Source organism: Anser cygnoides, chromosome 2 (assembly GCF_040182565.1).
Source record: "Anser cygnoides isolate HZ-2024a breed goose chromosome 2, Taihu_goose_T2T_genome, whole genome shotgun sequence".
NCBI classification, from domain to species: Eukaryota; Metazoa; Chordata; class Aves; order Anseriformes; family Anatidae; genus Anser; species Anser cygnoides.
In genome coordinates, this window is record NC_089874.1 from 85,394,961 (window position 1) to 85,417,683 (window position 22,723).

Consider the following 22,723-nt stretch of genomic DNA (forward strand, 5'->3'; position numbering starts at 1 on the left):
TAAGAAAATTCCTGGAGCCAAGGCAGAATGTGGTATAGAGATGAAGCAGCTCAGAGGTGAGAGGTGCTGATTTGCACTGTCACGTGCTGCTGTGTATGAATTCTGGCCCCTGCACAGGGACAGATTCAGCAGAGGTGGATTCAGCCCAGTGAAGTTCAGAGAGTCCAAGAACTTCCTATCGGCAGAAAAAAGAAAAACACATTTGCAGCATTCATTTTAGTGAAGGCTTCTGCAAATGCAGATTTACCTCTGAATTACTAAAGACCTGTCTTTCTGAAGAGAGGATGTAAAATAAAAGTGTAGCACCTCAGAATGGGAAGTGGAGCCAGAATGGGTAAGCATGTCATGGAGGACGATGTTCACAGCGCAGACTGTTTTAGTTATACAGCAGGATGAAAACTCAACTGTTTGCACAATGTCAAAATTTTATGATAGAAATGTCAGTGTAAGATCAACTAATGGAGTATCAGTAAAGGCGCTGAATCAAATTCTCAGTGTCAGCTGTGCCAGCATGCTGTCCTGCGCCAAACCTATAATGAACTGGTGATACAGTGATCACATTGTACTGAGATCATGGTCATCTGAGAATCATTATTAAACTGTGATTACTCCATATCCACTGCTTATTGTTTCCTCTTTGCTTTGGGCTTAGAAGTTCATTAAAATGGTACAATGTGACCTTTGGATTTTTGAGAGATATAATTTGGTACATAACTTCAATATTTTGACAGTTTTTCTCAAATGAGAACTAAGCTTGGAAGAAACCTTGGATGAGCCTGTTATCATGATCCATGTGAACAAATGGGTTGCCAGAGGCAGGTTTAAAAATGTGCTGTTTTATGGACCCAGTAAATACACACAGCTCCTGTAAACAAAGAGGTGGCAGATAGTTCTTCAGAAAGTTGGAAAATCTATGAAGAAACTGCTTAATTTAATTGAGCTTAAAACTTGAAATCCCAATTGAAAAAAAAAAAAAAAAGATGGTACATTCAATGGTTGATAGGACATGTTTGTCAAAATTAACATCATTTGACGCTCCCTTTGCTTGGCTTTTACAGAGCTGAAATTAGGATAGCTGAAGATGAAGACAATACAATCTTTTCACCCCTCAAAAATCTTTTTCTCTGTTCAGGGTCAGAATAAGCCAAATAAATTCTGTTGCAAGGCCCTTAGCAACAGAAGCATAGTGAAGGTATATTTGGACAAGACTGGTACTGCAGAAGTAGGGCTATGACTAAGATAGAAGTGACAGCAAGAGGGGAAATCATATAACAAAGTCAGTTTTTGGATGGAGGTGGGACTACTGCATCTGCTAATTTGAGCTGAGCTGTGCTTATTCCTGATGGCTGGAAGTAAACTAGGTGCTAGGGATGTAAGAAAATGAGGTTTTCTGTTCAAGTTACTTTGTAATTTTATGGATGTTCTCTTTATTTTTTGCAATATTCTGATATTACAAAGAGATGTACGGTATGTGATGTTGCAAAGAGGTATATACTGTGGGTTTGCTACCAGAACTACATAGTCTGGTGTAACATAAAATTTTTCTCTGTTTTCAGAAGACTTTCTAGAAAGGATCTGTGCCTGAAGAAACAGAAGTACACTGCTGGTCATTTCATATGCCCTAAAACATTTCACTGTAAAGCTTTTGTACAGTTTGAAAGGAAGAGTTGTACAGTTAGTCTTTTTGACAAAGATGATGTGTGTACATTTTTTTTTCTTTATGTCTTAAAATGTCACAGGGAGTGAAGTGTAGGGGAAAGATGCATGTTGAGGTAGTGCTGTAATTCTGCACTTTACCATTATAAGGTGAAGCTGTGTATGGTGTTCCTTCCTAACCCCTTTCAATTCTGTTGTCGTATTTGAGCAATACAGCTGGTGATTCTTCTGTGGACATGCCTGTTTTTGGGAAGCTGTTCTGTGAAAAAGGCATTGCAGTCTTTTGCAAAGAGGAATGAGTTTTTTCGATGTCATGTAATATAGAGCTGTTTAACAAGAACTGGAGATAAGGTGTTAGTAACATTCTGAAACTTCAACTTTGAACAGGCATGAAAATATCTGTTTCCTATCCACCTATCCTTTCCATAATATTGCTTTGCAGTTAAGGGCGACCTCCCTTTGTGGCACTGCTTCCCTTTGCCATCCATCCAGAAGATGGATAAAAATAATTTGGCTGTTAAAATGTATTGTGTGATGATTGCACTGATATCCAGAAGGGCTGCAGTTTTATGGGATCAATGTTCCATGCAAAGGCTTTCAGAATACTACGACGGAGTATTTTCTCAGAGAGAGGGAGTAAGATTTTTTATGTTTTATTTTACTAGCAATTGTGGAGCCATTTGAAATCTCCTGGTGACTTACACGTTCTGCTTTTGTAAGGTGTCCCATTGTCCTGCAGTGTGATAGTGGAAATTGAAACATTAGGAAGCTTCCCTTTGCGACAACGGAGGTTTCTTTCCATACATTTTACTTGGGATCTTACTCAGCTTTTACAATAGGAAGAAGAGATTTCCCCCAGTTACCCTAGTATATCAGTGGTAGACAGAAATGCTGATTACATTGCCGTAATGTGTAACACCAGAACCAACAGTTAATAGACTACTTTTCCTTCTTTTTTGAAGGGGCTGATTAAAGTGATATGGGATAGTCCTGAACTGTGCTTCACTTCTGGTACAATCATAGCAGCCACATTATTCATCACTCCAGTGCTTCCACCTCTCCCCCTCTTATCTGGTTAGAGATTTACTCATTCTTTAGGTGTTTCTGTATTGACTGTGCAATGAGGATTTATGGACAACATATAAAATGAAACAGGGAGATGAAGAGGAAAGATAAGGTCAACAGCTCAACAGCTATTCCACTTGAGTATGTTTCATTTAACAAAAACAAGAGAACCTGTGTTTTCTACTGAAGATATAGATCTTTAATCTATGTAAATTTACTGATTACCTTAAAAGACTTCTTTTTTTTAAAAAACAAAACAAAACAAAAACAAATAATGTAGTCTTAATACTTCCCAGTATATTTTCTGTAAATACCTTGAAATATGAGTTATAGGATTGTATTCTGCCAAATTTTTGTTTGTTTTGCTTGGTTCTAAGAGAAACAAAATCTGGCCAAGAGGAATCATACAGAATAATCCATATATCCCTGAGGTAAATTATTGTTGTTTTTCAGGCAGCATCTGAACGCGTAAAGAAAAATGTACAGCAACAGATATGACTGTAAGTTTAAACTCTAGGTCTTTTTTAAAAAATTGGTGCATTGGGGTTTGCTTTTATAGTTAATTGTAATATTACATCTCTTTTCTAAAGAAGATAAACTTAGCAATTTAATTTTTTGACTAACATTTTTTTTTTTTTGCTTGATCTGAAATAGTGCAATTGAAGGACAATCAATTTATGGCTTTGTGTTAATCACTGTCTATCATAGATCCATCATTAGAAAAGCCATCTGTATAAAATAATTGTAATAATGTTTCAGTAATACCACATTTCTTATTCTAAATTTGTGCAACTTTCGTTCTAAATTTCCAATAGTAGAATCTCTGTAAAATTATTTTTTTGGAATTGGTATAGTAGACACAATCTACAGAAATAACTGCCTGAATGGTCCTGATTATGCTATTCTTAGACTATTATTATGTATAACTAGTGCTTCATACTGAATGATATATTTCTCAGACTATGACATTTAAAATTAGCTGATGGGTTGGGTTTCCCAGGATTGTATGGAAAGAGCATAGATCCTGATAAATGTGTATATTTACTTTCTGAATTCACTGAATACATTCCCTTTCTAGGTGCCAGACTGGTAGAAGCTTGTATGTGAATGTTTCTTAGTCAGAGAACAAATGCTGTGTTCAAAATGGTGGTGTCCAGGCTGATGTGATCTGCCAATATGCCTCAACAATGAACCAGAACTGTGCATTTTGGAGTGGACGGGGGACGTGAGTAGGGACCCAGTATCTGACAAAGTTGTCCTTCTCTTGTGTGAGGGCTGTTGGTGGTGATATCATGTAGTATTTTTAAAATTGTGCTGCTAAAAAGTGAACTGGTATCATAAATTCAGATCAAGTTAGGATGTGCTGGTTATGCATTAGACTAAAAAGCTTTGTTTATGACCTCATCCAAGATGAAAAATCTGTTACTGCATTACTAGGGACTCAATATATTTAAATTTCTATAACTTCTTTATTTGCAGTTATTTAATATGTACATTTTTTTTTCTTAATTGAAAAACAAGCCTCATAGGTTTTTTTTTTTTTTTTTAGAACCCCTGCTTCAGTTTACTATGTATTTAACTGCTTCAAGGAGTTGCTTTGCTGATAAACACAGGTTAAACATGTTGAACCAATGTCTGAGGAGCTCACTGGAAAAAGAATGCCACGTACATCTTTTGAACTCACTGATCCAGCAGCAAGAGAACACAGAGCTCTGCTACTCCATTTGCTCATTTTCCAAAGCAGCACTCTGTAGGCTTCCAAGCCCTAATCCTTTACTGACAGACACACAGACCCTGTGACGAAAGAACATAACATTATATAATAAGGTTGAATGTGTGAGGCCATGAGTCTAGAAATAGCACTCCTTGAGCCTTCTAAGATCTTGCAGTTCCTCTCTCCTGTAAGTTTCTGATAATGTTAAATTGTGTGCATGCATAAATAATATGGCAATAGGAAAAAGACCAGCATTTTAGGAAGTAGATATTTCATCCTTATATCTGTGTTAGAGTGTATAAAAAGCATGTTATGTATTTAAGGCTGCTTCTTTCCACAGTGCAAGTGTCTTGCTGGTCATTGTCTTTATCTTTCAAACTGATGTGAAATAATAAAATATTAGTGTGGAATACAGTAAGAAAAACTGTGAGGAACATTGAAGATGAATTACCCATGTCTTTGCAGTAAAAGCATGCTTAAGCTGACATATGAACCCAGATCTTCTGAATTATCATCCAGTATATCTAGACTGTTGAGCAAATTCATGGCTACAGTTTTGCAAGGTATGGTATTATACCACTGCTCATTTCAAAAAAAATCCATAATCACTAGTGTACCTAAAACACAAAGATGCCTGTCTTTGTCTGTCTTTCCACCTTTAGTTTCTTTGAGTCTCAAAAACTTGAATAACTCCTGGGACACCTGATAGAAAATGAAATTAGAAATAGGTAAGATACCTGCTCTTTGCACATTAATTTTATGTGATTAATCTTCACTGCAGCACCACTAATTCAGAAGCCTACAACCATATTTGTAGGAATTGATATTTATTTGAAAGTGGAAACATAACATCATGATGTTCTTTTAATGTCTGATACATTACTGGTCACAAGATTTTACGAGTTAATTTGGGTGTGCTGAGTAATACTAGGTATGTTAAGCAAAAGTTTCAACAGTCTGAGTCAGACTAATGAGAAAGCTCCTCTGTTCTAATGTTAGACAGAAAAAAATCAGCAAGGAGTGAAGTGGACCAGAGCATGAATTAAGTAAAACTTGTCATTTTAAAGAGCATATAGTTGATTTCTTGTGCAGATAAGTAGCTAAGAAAACAAATTTTTCTTCGTTGTATGTTCTCTTTCAGAAATAAAATGAAAGGTAGAGAAGAGGCATCCTATTAATTAATATGTATTGGCACACTAATAATAACAACTGTAGTAAGTAGTGGGGGTGAAGTTTGGCTACAAGAACTAAACCTTCTTCACTGCATATCTTGAGATAAGTTGGGCTAGAGAAAAAATCAAATCCAAATGCTAACCAACCAAAGAGTTACCTAACCAACTAAAGACCCTAAGTGAGCAGGGAAGAGGAAGTATAGGCTATACGATAGGTTTACAATCAGGTGTATTTTAGACTCTGGAAGGGAAAATGATGGAAACGACAAGATTTCAATTACTGGGATGTGAATAACAGCCAAATCATGATATCTGTTTAATCAAGTAGACAATCAGGAGTGTTTTATATTCCAAAAGAAAACCATTTATGAAAGAGATGGGAAAGATTAAAACATGTTTGAGTGCTATACAAGCTAAAGAACCTGCAGAGACTGCAAAGCAAAAGAAAACTTCAGTGATGTCTGTGACTGTCTCTCACCTGCTGCAATGAGGGACTGCAGAAGGGGTGAAGAAGGAATGGAGCAGGTTTTTTTGTTTGTTTGTTTGTTTTTTTAAAGACTTTAGAAAATGTCATCTTTAAGGAGTTTTGACTGCTCTTTAATTATATTTGAACTAATTATTCAGAGAACATCATTCTTGATGGCAATTAAGTAGAATGTCAATGTCAAGCCTAAAGTTAGGAAACTGTTCTAGAACCTTAATATAATGTTTCATTTATTCAAACAAAATGCTTAATCATCTGAGGAGAAAAAAACTCCTGTTGTTTATTTAGCACTGATAGGAAGCTTCATAAATCAATTTAGAGTGATGTTTTCTAGAGAAGGAATTCATTATTTCCCTTTTATTTAAAAATATTTCCATGATCAAAACAATGGCTAAATCTAATTGTACTTGAAAAAGATGTATTTCAGCAGTGGTAGTGAGGATTAAAATATTTGATGAATGTGCAAGCAGTTTGCCTAATAGTTCTCTAAATGGATAAATTCCAAGCAAATGCTGATTTTTTTGCTTCATTTCCACTTGTCCTTGAAAAACATGAAGTTGCCATATTAATTCATCACCTAATTTTATCCAGATTGATTAGGTAATAACAAGTTTGGATCCTACTGGTGCATTATTTAGTTCTTCTGCAAATAAGTAATTCCTCACACTTGAGGACTCCTGGTTTAAGAACTGAATGCTAACAGAATACAGCCCTATTTATTTAATTTTTCAGTCATTTCAAACCACAAGATTTTAATCAGCACTGTGATGATGATAATATCTAGAAAGGGTTTAAACTTAGTGTGCTGTGATGATTTAGTTTTGATTGCATGTTACATAATAAAAGTGGTTCCTTATAGAGCCATAACAGCAGGATGCTTTAGTTCATCAGGCCAAGGGAGTTCAAAACTTTGCTCGTACTTGGTGTCACAGCTGTAACCTTGGGGAATAAAAATAGGAGATTGAAGATAGGGATTATTGCTCTGAAGGGGCTGGATTTAAAAGCTTCACCTACATAAGCACTCGTTCCTGTCTCCAGATCTTTCTACTACTATCCACATGCACAATATAAACTGTTCATATGGTTCTCCATCTTGACTGTATTCTTTTGACCTTATTTTTTGGAGATCTACTCCAAAACTGAAATATAAATTTAACTTCCTTTTATTTTTTATTTTTTATTTTTTATTTTTTATTTTTTATTTTTTATTGTTATTTTTATTTTTATTTATTTATTTATTTATTTATTTTTTACAACATAATATGGCTTGTGCAACCTTGGCATGGATGCAGGAGAAGGTGAACACCACTCTAGAAATCTGGCCTGTTCAGAGATATTAGATGACAATATTGCACAGAAAGCGCATACATACATTGACCATACATACTGTGATCCCATAGCTCAGTCAATGCCTTTGCTAGCATGTAGGCTCATTATTAAATTTGCCAGCTCTCAGATATGAGGCTTGCTCTCTCTGAATTTGCCAGGCTTGTTCTGTTTGAGCTTGACTTGACTTCTCTGGAGCTTTGTGTTTTACTTGATTTAGGTGTAATAATTTCTCTTCTCACTTCATGGGTAACTATGTCCAGTTATTTTACTTTTCTGATCTTTGTATGGTACAACCATAATTTCACAGAGACTGTAGTAGTAAATTGCAACCTGAGTCTTAAAACAACCAACAACATAGAAATGACTCAAAGTGGATTCTAGCTGAGTAAAAATTCACCATCTTTCTATAGGTCAACAAAATGATATTACTACCAGCAAAGTATGCACTAACCCCCATCAGGCTGAAGTGTCCACATTTAGGAGCCAGAGAAGTAAGGGAAGGGTGAGCATTACACCATAAAAAATGGCAGAAATTAGAAAGTGTCTGTATAACAATCTCAATCAAATGATTTCTGAAGCTGAGATAATGTAGTATTGCATTGCACTGTCAATTCATGTCAGCAGTGGTTAAGTACAAGTCTGATTTCGTACCTCAGACTGCTGGAGGAAAAAACTAACATGAGGAAAGAATCAACTCTATTCCTCAAAAAAGACTTTGATTTGAGCAGTATTCTGGATATGGGGTTAAAATTCCTTTTGCTCTTAATTTTGGTATTGTCATCTCTTGTATTGTAAATTGTTCAATGACATCACTGACTGCTTTTCCACCTACGACTTTCTCTGTAAAGATAAGTGTTAAACTTCACTTTTGTTGCTCTGTAGGGCTGGAATCCCTTCTCAGCACTGTTAAGTGCTGTTAAGGGAGCAAAAATGTCTTGATAGAAGCAATTTTAAAAGGCAGCAGTTTCTGACTGCTCCTTACTTCCAAGTATTGTAGAAACAATGTCTGGTGTCTGTGCAGCAGTAGCCTCACTCTTTGTGAGATGGTGTTTCATAATGTTCCTGAGTTTCTACCAGTGTTATTAAATACAGGGGAAGAACTGAAAAGTGGATTTTTTTTTTTAATTTTTATTTTTTCCTCCAGAAGGAGATCTGAGATTTTTAAATTCAGATTTTTAATTTCAGATTACATACATGATAAGATTTAAAATTCTATGGTAAACAGCAGCAGCTGGCAGTTAGCATATGTGGTTAATCCTGATGGACTCTTTGTTACAGAAGGACTCTTAATTTACTATAAATGTGTAATGCCCCCCCTTTTTAAGACTGCATAGTCAAGCATCTGTGTGAACAACTGGCTGGTTTGGATCTGTCATTTTGGAAATTGAGATACGAGTCTTCAGTGTTTAAAGGTGTTTCCATCCTACACAGATTTTTTATCAGGCATTCTGGTACTTAGTTCTTAGTCTGGTACTTAGGGATTTCAACTTGCCAGACATCAACTGGGATCACCACACAGCTGACACGAGGAAGTCCAAGAGGTTCATAAAGCACCTGGATGATAACTTCTTGGTGCAGGTGCTAAGAGAGCCAACTAGGAAAGGTGCCCTCCTAGATCTGTTGCTGGAGAACAGAGAGGGTCTTGTGGGAGACGTGGCAATTAGCGGCCGTCTCGGTCATAGTGACCATGAAGTGGTTGAGTTTAGGATTTACGGTGACAGAAGGAAAACTGTCACCCAGACTTCAGCCCTGGATATGGGGAAAGCAGACTTCAGGCTGCTCAGGGAACTAGTCAGCAAGGTCCCCTGGGAAACTGCTTTTGAAGGCATTGGCGTCCATCAGTGCTGGTCAATCTTTAAGCACTGCCTCCTAAAAGCACAAGATCAGGCGATTCCAAAATATCAGAAGTCAGGCAAGCGGGGCAGAAGGCCGGCCTGGCTGACCAGGGAACTTCTACTGGAGCTTAGGCGAAAAAAGGAAGTGTACAGCTGCTGGAAGGAGGGTCAGGCGACGAGGAAGGAATACAGAGACGTTGTTCGTGTTTGTAGGGAGAAAATTCGTGTGGCCAAAGCCCAGCTAGAGTTGAAGCTGGCCATGTCTGTGGGAGACAATAAAAAAGTTTTTTTCAGATATGTGAACGAAAAAGGAGAACCAAAGAAAACATAGGTCCGCTACTAGATGGGGAGGGTCTCCTCACAGACAATGACATAGGCAAAGCAGAGACGTTTAACGCCTTCTTCACCTCTGTCTTCAACACTGATGATGGGCTTCAGGACCCAGGGTGCCCTGAGCTGGAGGACCATGACAGTGGGAATGACGAACTCCCAACCGACCCTGAACGTGTGCGGGATTTGCTGCTCCACCTGGATCCATGCAAGTCCATGGGTCCGGATGGGATTCATCCCAGGGTGCTTAAAGAGCTGGCTGACATCATTGCGGGACCTCTCTCAATTATTTTTCAATGATCTTGGGAATCTGGAGAGGTCCCATTGGACTGGAAGCTGGCAAATGTTGTGCCAATTTTCAAGAGGGGTAAGAAAGAAGACCCTAGCAATTACAGGCCTGTCAGTCTCACATCAGTGCCTGGTAAAATTATGGAGAGGCTGATCCTTGAAGTTACTGAAGCGCACCTGGGGGACAATGCAGTCATTGGTCCCAGCCAACATGGGTTCATGAGGGGTAGGTCCTGCCTAACAAGTTTGATTTCTTTTTATGACAAGATCACCCATCTAGTCAATCAAGGGAAACCAGCTGATGTGATCTTTTTGGACTTCAGCAAAGCTTTTGACAGGGTTTCCCATAGGATCCTACTGGACAAAATGTCCAGCATACAGCTAAACAAAAACATCATGCGATGGGTGAGCAATTGGCTGACGGGCAGGGCTCAAAGGGTTGCAGTAAATGGGGCCACATCTGGCTGGCGGACGGTCACTAGTGGGGTCCCTCAAGGCTCCATTTCAGGGCCAGTCCTCTTCAATGTTTTTATAAATGATTTGGATGTAGGACTAGAAGGTGTTTTGAGCAAATTTGCCGGCGACACCAAACTTGGAGGAGTTGTGGACTCGGCTGAGTGTGGAAAGGCCTTGCAGAGAGACCTGGACAGACTGGAGAGCTGGGCGGTCACCAACCACATGAAGTTTAACAAAAGCAAGTGCCGGGTCCTGCACCTGGGACGGGGCAACCCTGGCTATACGTACAGACTGGGCGACGAGATGCTGGAGAGCAGCCCCGCAGAGAGGGATCTGGGGGTTGTGGTTGACAGCAAGTTGAATATGAGCCAGCAGTGTGCCCTGGCAGCCAGGAGGGCCAACCATATCCTGGGGTGCATCAAGCACGGCATCGCTAGTCGGTCGAGGGAAGTGATTGTCCCGCTCTACTCTGCGCTGGTGCGGCCTCACCTCGAGTACTGTGTGCAGTTCTGGGCACCACAGTACAAAAAGCACATTAAACTGTTGGAGAGTGTCCAGAGGAGGGCGACGAAGATGGTGAAGGGCCTAGAGGGGAAGACATATGAGGAGCGGCTGAGGTCACTTGGCCTGTTCAGCCTGGAGAAGAGGAGGCTGAGGGGGGACCTCATCGCAGTCTACAACTTCCTTGCGAGGGGGAGTGGAGAGGCAGGTGACCTATTCTCCGTTATCACCAGTGACAGGACCCGTGGGAACGGTGTCAAGCTGAGGCAGGGGAAGTTTAGGCTAGACATCAGGAAGAGGTTCTTCACCGAAAGGGTGGTTGCACACTGGAACAGGCTCCCCAGGGAAGTAGTCACTGCACCAAGCCTGTCTGAATTTAAGAAGAGATTGGACTGTGCACTTAGTCACATGGTCTAAACTTTTGGGCAGACCTGTGCGGTGCCAGGAGTTGGACTTGATGATCCTTATGGGTCCCTTCCAACTCGGGATATTCTATGATTCTATGATTAGTTCGTATTCAGGAACTAAACAATCCTGATTGCCACTAACATTCCTTTTCAAATCCAATCACACCTTTTTTCTTCATTCAGCTTGGTCAACAATTGAGGGTCAGGAAGAACTAGTCAAAAGCTAGCACCAGACAAAAGACAGTGAGAGAAATCATCAGAGTCACTTACATGCCAGCGCATCTGGTGACACATTCTGTTGATGTGTCATCTGGAAATGTAATTTATGGTATATTCCACTGAACAAAATGTCAGCTTAAATAAGAAATATAGTAATTATTTTTTTCTGGTTTTGCTGAGCAGAAGGAAGACTACAAAATACTTCCTATGTTATTGATAGGATAGACCTATGTGGATTTTTCTGGGAACAAAGTAAGCATTAGTCCTAATTTCAAAGTTGCTGCATTTGATATGAGTGTAATATGACATGTAACTTTTTTAATCTAAGAAGATTCAGCTAACTTTGCATGTTTTCCTTTCCTTCCTTTTAATATACGCACTAGCTTGCCGTAAAAGTGAGTGGCCATTTCTTTATGAAGTTTCCATGATTATAAAGAAGTCCTTACAAGTATGACTGACATTATCATCGCTATTGTTTTTTTCATAATATGAAAGCATTGTTTATCCATATATGTATTGTAATGCCTTCCTTTCTTATATCCATGCTAAATTATTTGTGATAGTTCATGTTTTTTACCTTAACTATGAGATCAGTCCTTCTTGAGAATGATGTCCGAGAGTTGTCACTGGAGAAAAGTCTAATTCACTGATAAAGCATATCTAGCTGTACATACACAGAAATGACCCTAGGATGGAGTAAGTCAACTGAAGTGAATTTGTTCCAAAAATTCATAATAGATAATTAGAAACTTTTTTTTAAGTGAGCAGCAAGGGGAAAACAATCATCTCCTTTAGAGAAAAAAAAGAACATTTTAATTAAAACAATAAACTTTATAGAATAGATTGGAGATAGCATTTTAATGTATTGCTGATAACTAAGTGTGAAGGCTGAACAATAATTTAAAGGTGGCAGTTTCGATTTAGTTTAACTCATTGAATGAAGAGATAGTGAAGAGACTAAGCAATTAGCTAGTGCTGAGGATTACCAAACAAAGCTGAACTGACAGCAAAAGGCAATGAATGTACAGTGGAGAGAGCAAGTTTGCAAATTTAAGGGCTTAGATGCTAGTGCAACAAACTAAGCGAGTAATGGTGTGTGCAATAATGAAAATCAGATGCTGCTGACATATGCCTCTTGCTATTTGTGTCACTGAACAATGATACATATGCTGAGTGCTTATGTGTCATGCTGGCCTCAACTGACACAAGACGGAAGGGAAGGTCTGTGATAGTTACATTACCAGCTCTTTACAACATATGTATTAAGTTATGTGATGCTCCTAAGCATCACTAATTATGAAATTGGGAATAGGGATTAAAAAAGCTGGTGATTAGTGCTGTGGTTGAGTATCAAATGAAGTGGTTGATTGAGTGTCATGTATGTGAATGGCCATGTGAATACTTATATTGAAAAGATGTGAAGTAGCTGTATTGATTCTTTCTTTAGTTCAAAGTTGGTGAAAAGCATGCAGCCTGTCTTATTGTCTAATCATTGAAAAACCTTCATTGGAGTAGCAGCAGAGAAATAGCTTAACCTTGCTTACATTACTCTAATGTAGCAAAAAGTGAGAATATATGCATTTTAAATCAAGGCAGAGTGGGAGGAAACAGTTTCCATAAGATGACTTTACTCTTCAGTAGACTAATGATCTTCCCCATATACTGATGTTTTTATTTCATTGAAGCTGGCCTATATTTACTTGTCTTTTTCAAGGTTTCATATTTTCACTTCTGAGCATCAGCAAAATATGAAGGAACCAGCATCACTACGGTAAAAGCAGTTGGCACATTCTGATCTTCTAGGACAGATGTAATCAAATTGTAGAGACTCTGAAGGAGAGAAGCAAGAGTATGAATAGGTTCAGAGTATGCAAGAGTATGAAGGTGTTAAGTGTTCCACTGGTGGCTGCTATTGCCACCTCAGAAGAGGAGAAGATGGCTATGAAGATTTAGATCCAAAATACAGAAACTCATGTGGCTCTAGGAGCTGCACCATCACTTCAGATGGATAATCAGTTACAACTGGGAAGAGCAACCAAGAGAAAAGAATGAATGTCTTCATTCACTAGTAATAAAACATACTAAATGGAAAAATATTATATATTGAAGGAACTGCTTATGCAGTTTTAACAGGTACAGTATTGTCTACCAAGTCATGTGGAGCTCTGTTTCAACAAGCTAACCAAAGTGAGTGAAATCCCTTTATAAGCATTAAGCTCCTGGTTTAACATTTCTGCTGATAACATAGGTGCATGTTCACAACTGTAACACCCAGGCTGGCTGCTTTGAATATTTTATCTTTGAATCAGAAGTTAAGAAATGCTGTCTCTATTGCTTGTTTTTGTTGTTGAAGCTAAAGAAAAACACTTCTGCCATTATTATGCGTCATGCTTTTGACTCTGCTGCAGATTATCCCCTTGTATCAATGTTAGAGACTAATGTAGAAGAAAAGTAGCTTTAGCTGAGGCTTAAGCAAAAATCTTTCATTCTCCAAAGGAACAGAGTATACATTTAGCTAGATCTTTTTAAAAATAACATATAGAGACTTTGCAATTCTCATGTAACTGCAGAAATGAGGCAGATATATTTTAAAGTGGAAACATAACAGAGTAAAAAAAAAAAACAACACAAAAATGTTGATTGGATAAATATTATGTTGCAGAGCTAAGTCACTAAGTCTAGTGAAGCAATTTCAATTTGCTGTCTGCTGGATGCCCATTGCTTACATCTATATAGTTCATTTCTGAGAATGAAGTACTTGAAATTTTTTGAGCAAGACTGCCAGTGGCACCAACAATAAGGCAAACTGCTGAAATAGCAAGCAAACATATCTCCTACTCTACTCAGCCCTGGTGAGGCTCCACTTGGAGTACTGTGTCCAAGAAGAATGTGGACCTCTTAGAGCAGGTCCAAAGGAGGTCCACAAAGATGATCAAGGGGCTGTAGCACCTCTCCTATGAAAAAAGGCTGAGAGAGCTGGGGCCGTTCAGCCTACAGAAGAGAAGACTGGGGGGTGACATCATCGCAGCCTTTCAATAGTTAAAGGGATCTTACAAAAATGATGGAGAAGGACTCTTTACTCGAGTAGGTAACGGTAGGATGTTTACTGATCCAGGCCCAAACTCACCTATAGGTAGACACTCGGCCTGTCCCTTTCCCTGGGGAGCTGCCCAGGCAGGAGCTGCCCTGCCCCTGGCTGGGGCAGTGGGACAGACCCTGGCTGCCAGACTGTGCCTGGCCCTCTCAGGGGAGACCCCATGCTCCTGGCCCCAGGGATCCACCGGCTCCTACAGTGCCCTGGCGTTGGGAAATATAGAATCGGTCTTTGCTGGTGGAGGCAGATCCTCCACCAGCAATGCAAGGGGTTGCAATTCAAGCTGCTCGCTGGGAAGGCAGGTTCTGAACTAGGCCATTAGCTGCTCTGTGGAGCAATTAACTGGCTATGTTCAATTGCTTTGGGAGCATGAAGCTCTCTGACTGTTTTGAATTTGCCTTTTATTTTCACTGATAATTCAGTAAGCCAGGTCACAATTCTCTCTTGAGATCTACTTGCATTTAATCCAAGGATGAGAAATCTTGAAGAATTATCTGTACTTTTGATCGTGTAACCACAACTGAGAAAAGCATCATAGTCACACTGAGATGTTGACTAATCACAGACTCTGGGCAATGGATCGTAACTTGCAATATAGTATTGTTGGCTGCTTTTTGTGTGTGTGGGTTTTAAACTTCACATTAATTTGTACTGGGAATTTACACCTTTTATTAGAGTTATTGGATTTTGACACTATTTAAAAGAAAATGCCCCCAGGTTATGAGTAACATGTCTGAGGAAGGCTGAATTCATATTATAATCTTCTGAGACTCTCTATCAAGACAGCTTTTGCTGAATGTGAAGAAAAGTCATTTCACATAGTAAAGTTGGCTCCAAGCCCAGTTTCTTTATGGAAGTGAGATAAGTGAAAATCAAGATACAGATGCATTCAGAAGTTGATCACATAGCTTTTTTTTCTTTCTCTCCCTCTATTTTTTTTCCTTTTTGCTATATATCAGCTACTAAATAAAGCTATTAAAGATAATTCCAGTTCCTTTACTAAATCAGATTTTATTTGATGGAAAAGTGGTCTGTGCTCCTGGGAGCAATTTGATATTCTAAAATGGCTTTCTCTGAAGTGTTTATTGAAATGGAGAAATTATTCCCCATTTTCTCCCCATTTGGAATGGAAAGCGGCTCTAATACAGTGAATGACCCAAGGAAATGAAGAGTGCAGAGCAAAACAGTTTTTGATGAACGTGTGGGAGATACAGGTACAGGAGATGGAAAGTAGAATCATTTGAGGAAATGGGAACATGAGGTGCAAGTATATGAAGAAATAAAATGGACACATTTTTCATTGACGGAATAATGATGATAATTTGAAAAGTTGCTTAGGCCAGTGACATGCAATGCTTTAGACACTTGTATGTTGCCCTTTCTGTGGATCAACTCCTTGGAGAGCGTATCTGGTTCCTCCACTTCTTGAGAAGCTTAATTGTAGAGGGAGTGAGACTTGAAGACAGCTGAGGGAGTTCCTGAGAACTTATAAACAGCAAAGTATTATTAATATGATCTGTCGTGTTTCCAGATATTGTCATCTTTACTAAAACCAAAGCTTAATCTTAACCAATTCTGAGATTTCATGACTTTTTTAGCTTGAAGTTCAGGGCCATGACTAGGTGAGCAATGTTTGTTGGAACTGCTGCTCAAGTTTTTCCTATCCACTGTATTTCTGGCCTGTGGCAAATCATGATTTTCAGTGTATGGAGTGCTTCAAGAAAGACAGAGCTGTAGGGTCAGGAGCATAATAATCTCAGGCAGTTTCTTTTTATTACCTTTTTGCCAAAAGGCAATACAGATACTACCTTAAGGTCCTTGAAAACATCCAGAGGAAGGCGACAAAGCTGGTAAAAGGGCTGGAAGGCATGTCCTGTGAGGAGAGTCTGAGGACACTTGGTTTTCTCATCTGGAGAAGAGAAGGAAGAGAGATGATCTTGTGGCTCTCTGCAACTCCCTGAGGGGGGAAGACCAGAGGGAGGTGCTCGTCTCTGCTCCTGGTCACCAATAGCAGGATGGGAACGGCGCAAAACTGTGCCAAGGGAGGAGAGTCAGGCTCGACATGAGGAAAATGTCTTTACCGTCAGGGTGGTCATACACTGGCACAGGTTTCCTAATGAGGTGGTTGATACCTCATGCCTGTCAGTGTTCAAGAGATGTTTGGACAATCTCCAGAGGAGGGCCACAAAGATGATCAGAGGTCTGGAGCACCTCTCCTATGAAGAAAGGCTGAGAGAGCTGGGGATGTTCAGCCTGGAGAAGAGAAGGCTCTGAGGAGACCTTATTGCAGCCTTACAGTACTTAAAGGGAGCTTATGAAAAAGAAGGGGAGCGAATTTTAATGAGACAGATAATGACAGAACAAAGGGGGATGGTTTTAAACTAAAAGAGAGGAGATTTAGATTAGATGTTAGAAGGAAATTCTTCAGTCAGAGGGTGGTGAGGCACTGGAGCAGGTTGACTGGAGATGCAGTGGATGCTCCATCCCTAGAGTGTTTAAGGCCTGGCTGGATGTGGCTTTGAGCAACTTGATTTAGTGGGTGGCATCCCTGCCCATGGCAGGGGGTTGGAATTAGATTATCTTTAAGGTCCCTTCCAACCCAAGCCATTCTGTGACTCTGTTATCTTTGAAGGTCACTTCCAACTGAACTATCCTATCCCATCCCATCCCATCCTATCCTAAAGGATGGCTTATTAATCACTATATTTTTTTTTCTGATTTAAGACTTGAATATTTTCATCTTGACCTATTTTTTCACCAACATATTATCACTGAAAATGTAAGGGCTACAATAATGTTTTTTCTAAGGAAAGTGTAATGGAAAGAACATGGAAGAAATGCGTCTAAATATTATACTGCAGTTGGCATGTTGCTAACAATACTCTAAGATAATAAGGTTGCTTTATTCATGTTTAAGTCGTAGTTTTATATCTGGTTAAAGTTATTGCTTTCATTGATTTAAGCATTATCTGGAGAATAAATTACATTAGAAATGATTTCAGGAGTAAGAAAAAAAAAGCATTGTTAAACTGGAATGGGAAAGGTTTTTCTTAGAAATGCAAAATGAATTTGTTTTCAAAAAATAAATATGTTTAGATGTCATGGAATAGACAAAAGCAAGGAAAGAATATGGAAAATGTACTTGGGAAATAATTAAAGCAAAAATCATAAGAAATTTTGTGATTTTAAAAAAAATCCTTTAGATTTAGATGGATTTTAATGAAACTGGGACTGTATCCATTGTTATGCATGTCTGCAGGTAACCTACAGTGTTTATTTGTTTCCATATCAGGGTTCAGTGAAAGTTAGCTGAAGCCAGCTGTGTTCTCATGCCCTCTTTTTCAGTCAGTGTCTTGTTGTTCACTGTCACAGTGACAAATGAAAACATTTCATGGCAGCAACTGTCAAAAGCCCTCTTGTGAGCCCTGTGTTTTCTTTCTATTTATCAGTCAGCAGCTGCCATGAAATATGACTGCATATCAGTAAGCTACAACTCTCTGATCAAATGGGCTAGCTGTTAGTCGGTGGCTGGTGGCCATTTAAATGGTGAATGATGAGCTTTAGTTGGCCATTTTTCACTGAAAGAGGAAATAAATCTCTCTCTATAGGCTGCCTTATATTACAAACATTGAATATTTATCTGTGACATAAGAGCCTATTCAAACAATGCAATGTCAAACTCACTAAAAATTGATGTGCTGGCTGATACATAAAAAGGTGCCTGGACTTTATCCTACTGGCTATGACATTTCCATCGACTTTGTCTTTTCTGGCATCCATATTACTTAGTATGTTTGCACATCTGTTACTGTATATGGTACTCATCTTAATCATTACTCACTGCCTTCCAACCCAGTGTTTTTCTTCTTCTTCTTCCACCCATTCCTCCTTCTCTTCTTAGCTTGTTATACAGGACCTTCATTTAACGGAACATAAATTGATGCATTTGCAGTCACAAGCAAGCAGTGCTGTTGAGTGGTAAGTACAACTCTGGATAGGGAGATAAAATTCTTTAGGTAATGTAATGTCTGTACCCACCATTAGTGCTAGTCTTACTGCACAAAAGAAGTCAAAGATGAAGTTTGCTGGATGAATCTTACTACAGCAAACTAGTTTTAGCCATTTTGATGTAAATTCAAATCTGCATGTTCCAAACTTGTATGAAAAATAGACACAATCAATTTCACTTTTGCCTTTGGTCATGCCATAATTTAGACAGGTATGATTTCTACAAACATTCATGATTCATAGTATACTAGACCTATGATACTGTGTTTAAAATCTTTTCTAATATAAAAATACAAACTGATCATCAACACCAGAATGGCAGCAGACAAGCCAGCAGCATATGGAATTCTGCTGTGCATCATCATTCTCTAGGATGGGGATAGTTACTTCAAAATTGACTAAATCATCAGTCAGCTGTCAAGAGTCCCAGTGCCTTCATTGGCCCTCAGTGCAAACCACAGAGACAGAAAATCTTGCATATTTATGCAAATTAATAGAGACAGTGCTTAGTCATGTTGCCAGGTTGAGCCTTGATAAGAGAGAAAAGTCCCTGAAGGATAAGTCATGATGATACTGCAGGATATAAAATCTTTCAGTGTTCATTCAAGCTGGGAATGGAATCTGTGGAATGAAAAATGCAATGCTGACCTTGGTATTTGAGTAAAGGTATAAAAACTTGAAACATAAGCCCTGAAGTTACGTGAACTGCTTCTAAAGACTTTTTTTTTTTTTTTATGGTGTGTCAAAGAGGTAAACTCACTCATGTCACACAGCTTTTTGTATCTGGGGAGATGTATTTCTCTTTGCCATCATTTCAGCATTCTCAGAGGGAAGCTGAAGCAGAGGTATTTTTGCTTTTGGTGAGAAAAAAAATAATTAAAAGTATGAAACTTTATAGCTTTTGCTTACATTTAAAGTATGGAAAAGGGCAAGAGAGGAGAGAAGAAAAGGAGAGGCATACAAATTGGTCTTGACAATTGAGATTCAAAATTATAAGTTTAGTAATACTTTGACATTCCTTTACTTCAGGCTGTTCAGTTTGTGTGTCTCAACCGGTGTATGTTTGAGTCGTGTACTTGACTACATATATGGACGTTGTGGTACACACCAAATATTTATACAATGCCATTGTCTAGACTGACCTGGCAGAGAGTTTCCACAAAGAGCTTTCACTTACCAGAAGTCCTGGGAGGAAGAGAAGACTCTCACCTCTATCTTCTAAGAAGCTCCTCTGGTCAAACCACAGACATTTTGTGTATTAAGTCTGGGTTAAGCTACCTGTGTTGCTCTTGATCACAACCAGACCATTGCTCTATGGCTTAACTGCAAGAAGTTAACTACAAGTGCAATTAAAACCTTCTTCAGATATCAGTGAGTGTGAGACACTTAAGAGCTACACATCATGGTTAAGTTTATTATACTTTTTGTTTGTATGTTTTTAATCCTGCTCCTGCTGATGTACCACACGAAGCACCAGACTTGACCTTTTAACTGCTGCTTGTCCTTAGGCCTAAATAGCACTGAAAAGCTTATATATATGAATATGAATATGAGATGAAGTGATCCACTTGCATAATCTGGGTGCATGCAGTTCTCAATGATCCAGATTTAGAAATTTTTGTTCTTGCTAGTTTTTACATGTGATATTTAGAGTTGCATAACTTTACATGTGATATTTAGAGTTGCCAGCGAGGAGGCTGGGGGTGCAGCAGGAGCTGGGAGGGGACAGAGCCCGGACAGGTGACCCAGGCTGGCCAAAGGGATATACACTGCTAGGCCACTCTCCATCACCTTTGGTAGGTCATGGGGACTGGGAGAGGTGCTTGAGGACTGGAGGAAAGCAAATGTCACTTCGGTCTTCAAAAAGGGCAAGAAGGAGGACCTGGTTAACTATAGACTGGTCAGCCTCACCTTCATCCCTGGTAAGGTGACGGAACAACTCCTCCTTGGTGTTGTGTCTAGTCATATCAAGGATGAGAGGGTCATAAGGGGCGGTCAACATGGCTTCACCAAGGGGAAGTCGTGCTTGACCAAGCTGATAGCCTCTCATGAGGATATAACCGGGTGGATAGATGATGCAAAGGCAGTGGATGTGGTGTATCTTGATTTCAGTAAAGCCTTTGACACCGTCTCCCACAGCATCCTCACAGCTAAACTGGGGCAGTGTGGTCTGGACAATCAGATAGTGAGATGGACTATAAACTGGCTGAAGGGAAGAAGCCAGAGGGTTGTGGTTAATGGAACGGAGTGGAGTTGGAGTCCTGTATTTAGTGGGGTTACTCAAGGGTTGGTACTGGGACCAGTGTTGTTCACTATATTCATGGATGACTTGGATGAGGGAATGGAGGGCACCATCAGCAAGTTTGCTGATGACACTAAACTGGGAGGAGTGGCTGACATGCCTGAAGGCTGTGCTGCCATCCAGCGGGACCTCGACAGGTTGGAGAATTGGGTGGGGAGAAACTTAATGAAATATAATGAGGGCAAGTGTAGAGTCCTGCATCTGGGCAAGAACAACCCCGGACACCAGTATAAGTTGGGGACTGCCCTGCTGGAGAGCAGTGAAGGGGAGAGGGACCCTGGGGGTCCTGGTGGACAGCTGGATGTCCATGAGCGAGCAGGGTGCCCTTGTGGCCAAGAAGGCCAATGGCACGCTGGGGTGTATCAAAAGGGGTGTGCTTAGTAGGCTGAGAGAGGTTCTCCTCCCGCTCTGCTCTGCCCTGGTGAGACCACATCTAGAATATTGTGTCCTGCATGACATGATTTAGGCGTTCCTGCTCCGGTAGGGAGATTGGACTAGATGATCTTTCAAGGTCCCTTCCAATCCCTCACATTCTGTGATGCCGTCCTTCCCGAACTGATCCTGTGTGGGCTTTCCACAGGCAGCAGCTCTTCAAGAACTGCTCCCACACGGCTCCGTACCATGGGGTCCATCTGTCAGGAGCAAACTGCTCCAGCACGGGTCCTCCATGGGCAGCAGTTCCCCCCAGCTCCCCTGCTCCGGCGTGGGCTCCTCTCCACGGGCTGCAGCTCTGGCCCGGGGCCTGCTTCTGCGGGGGCTCTCCAGGTGCTGCAGCCTTCTCCAGGCCACATCCACCTGCTCCACCGGGGGCTCCTCCACGGGCTGCAGCGTGGAGATCTGCTCCGTGTGGGACCCATGGGCTGCAGGGGACAGCCTGCTCCACCAGGGGCCTCTCCACAGGCCGCAGGGGAACTGCTGCTGCGTGCCTGGAGCACCTCCTGCCCTCCTTCTGCACTGACCTTGGGGGCTGCAGGGCTGCTTCTCACTCCTGTCACCCACCTGCTGTAGCACAGCAGATTTTTTTTCCCCTTTCTTAAATCTGCTCTCCCAGAGGCCCAACCAGCATCGCTGCCTGTCTCGGCTCTGGCCAGCAGCAGGTCCCTTTTGGAGCCGGCAGGAGCTGGCTCTGATCTGACATGGGGCAGCTGCTGGGCTCTGCTCACAGAGGCCACCCCTGCAGCCCCCCACTACCAAACCCTTGACACATAAACCTAATTCAGATACAGGCCAAGGACTTTGCCTCTGAACACCCTGCAGACCCTTGCAGCTACATGAGAACAACAACATGTTGGGTCACAACATAACTGTCCTTTTAATGGGTGATGCTTCAACGCTAAAGAGAAAACTATAGCAAATGATGCCCTTAGAAAACATCATCCTGCAGAGGTTTACAAATAAGAATGGAATTTAATTAATTTCTCAGTAAAGTTTTGCAAAGGTGCCTAGGCATAACAGGCTAGGCCTGTAGAGCCTGGAGAAGACTGAGAGGGGATCTTATCAGTGTATATAGATATGTTAGGAGAGGGTGTCAAGAGCATGGGGTCCAGACTCTTTTCAGTGGAGCCCAGATACAGGATGAGAAGCAGCGGGCATGAAGCGAAACAAGGGAAGTTCCCTCTGAATATGAGGAAAAGCTTTACTGTGAGGGGGACAGAGCACTGGAATAAGTTGCCCAGAAAGGTTGTGGAGTCTCCTTCCCTGGAGATACTCAAAACCTGCCTGGACGTGGTCCTGGGCTAGGTGCAGTAAGTGACCCTGCTTGAGCAGGGAGGGGTGCGCTAGGTGTCTTAGGCAGGCAGGAGCTTCCCCTTGGAAATGTGCCTGAAGGCTCCCATTCAGGAGCTACTGGTGATTCTTCCAACC

At 40.5% G+C, this 22,723-nt stretch overlaps 1 long non-coding RNA gene across 2 annotated transcripts in view; it reads left to right on the plus strand.

Moving 5' to 3' along the window:
- Nucleotides 1–1,684: 1,684 nt before the first annotated feature.
- The window catches only part of LOC125180378 (uncharacterized), a 91,412-nt gene continuing 70,373 nt past the window's right edge, over nt 1,685–22,723 (plus strand). Inside the window, exons 1-2 of one of the 2 annotated variants that reach the window (XR_010829518.1) lie at nt 1,685–4,622; nt 18,452–18,528. This is a non-coding gene — a long non-coding RNA (uncharacterized lncRNA). The remainder of the gene's footprint in view (nt 4,623–18,451; nt 18,529–22,723) is intronic. The other variant, XR_010829519.1, reaches the window with a different exon arrangement.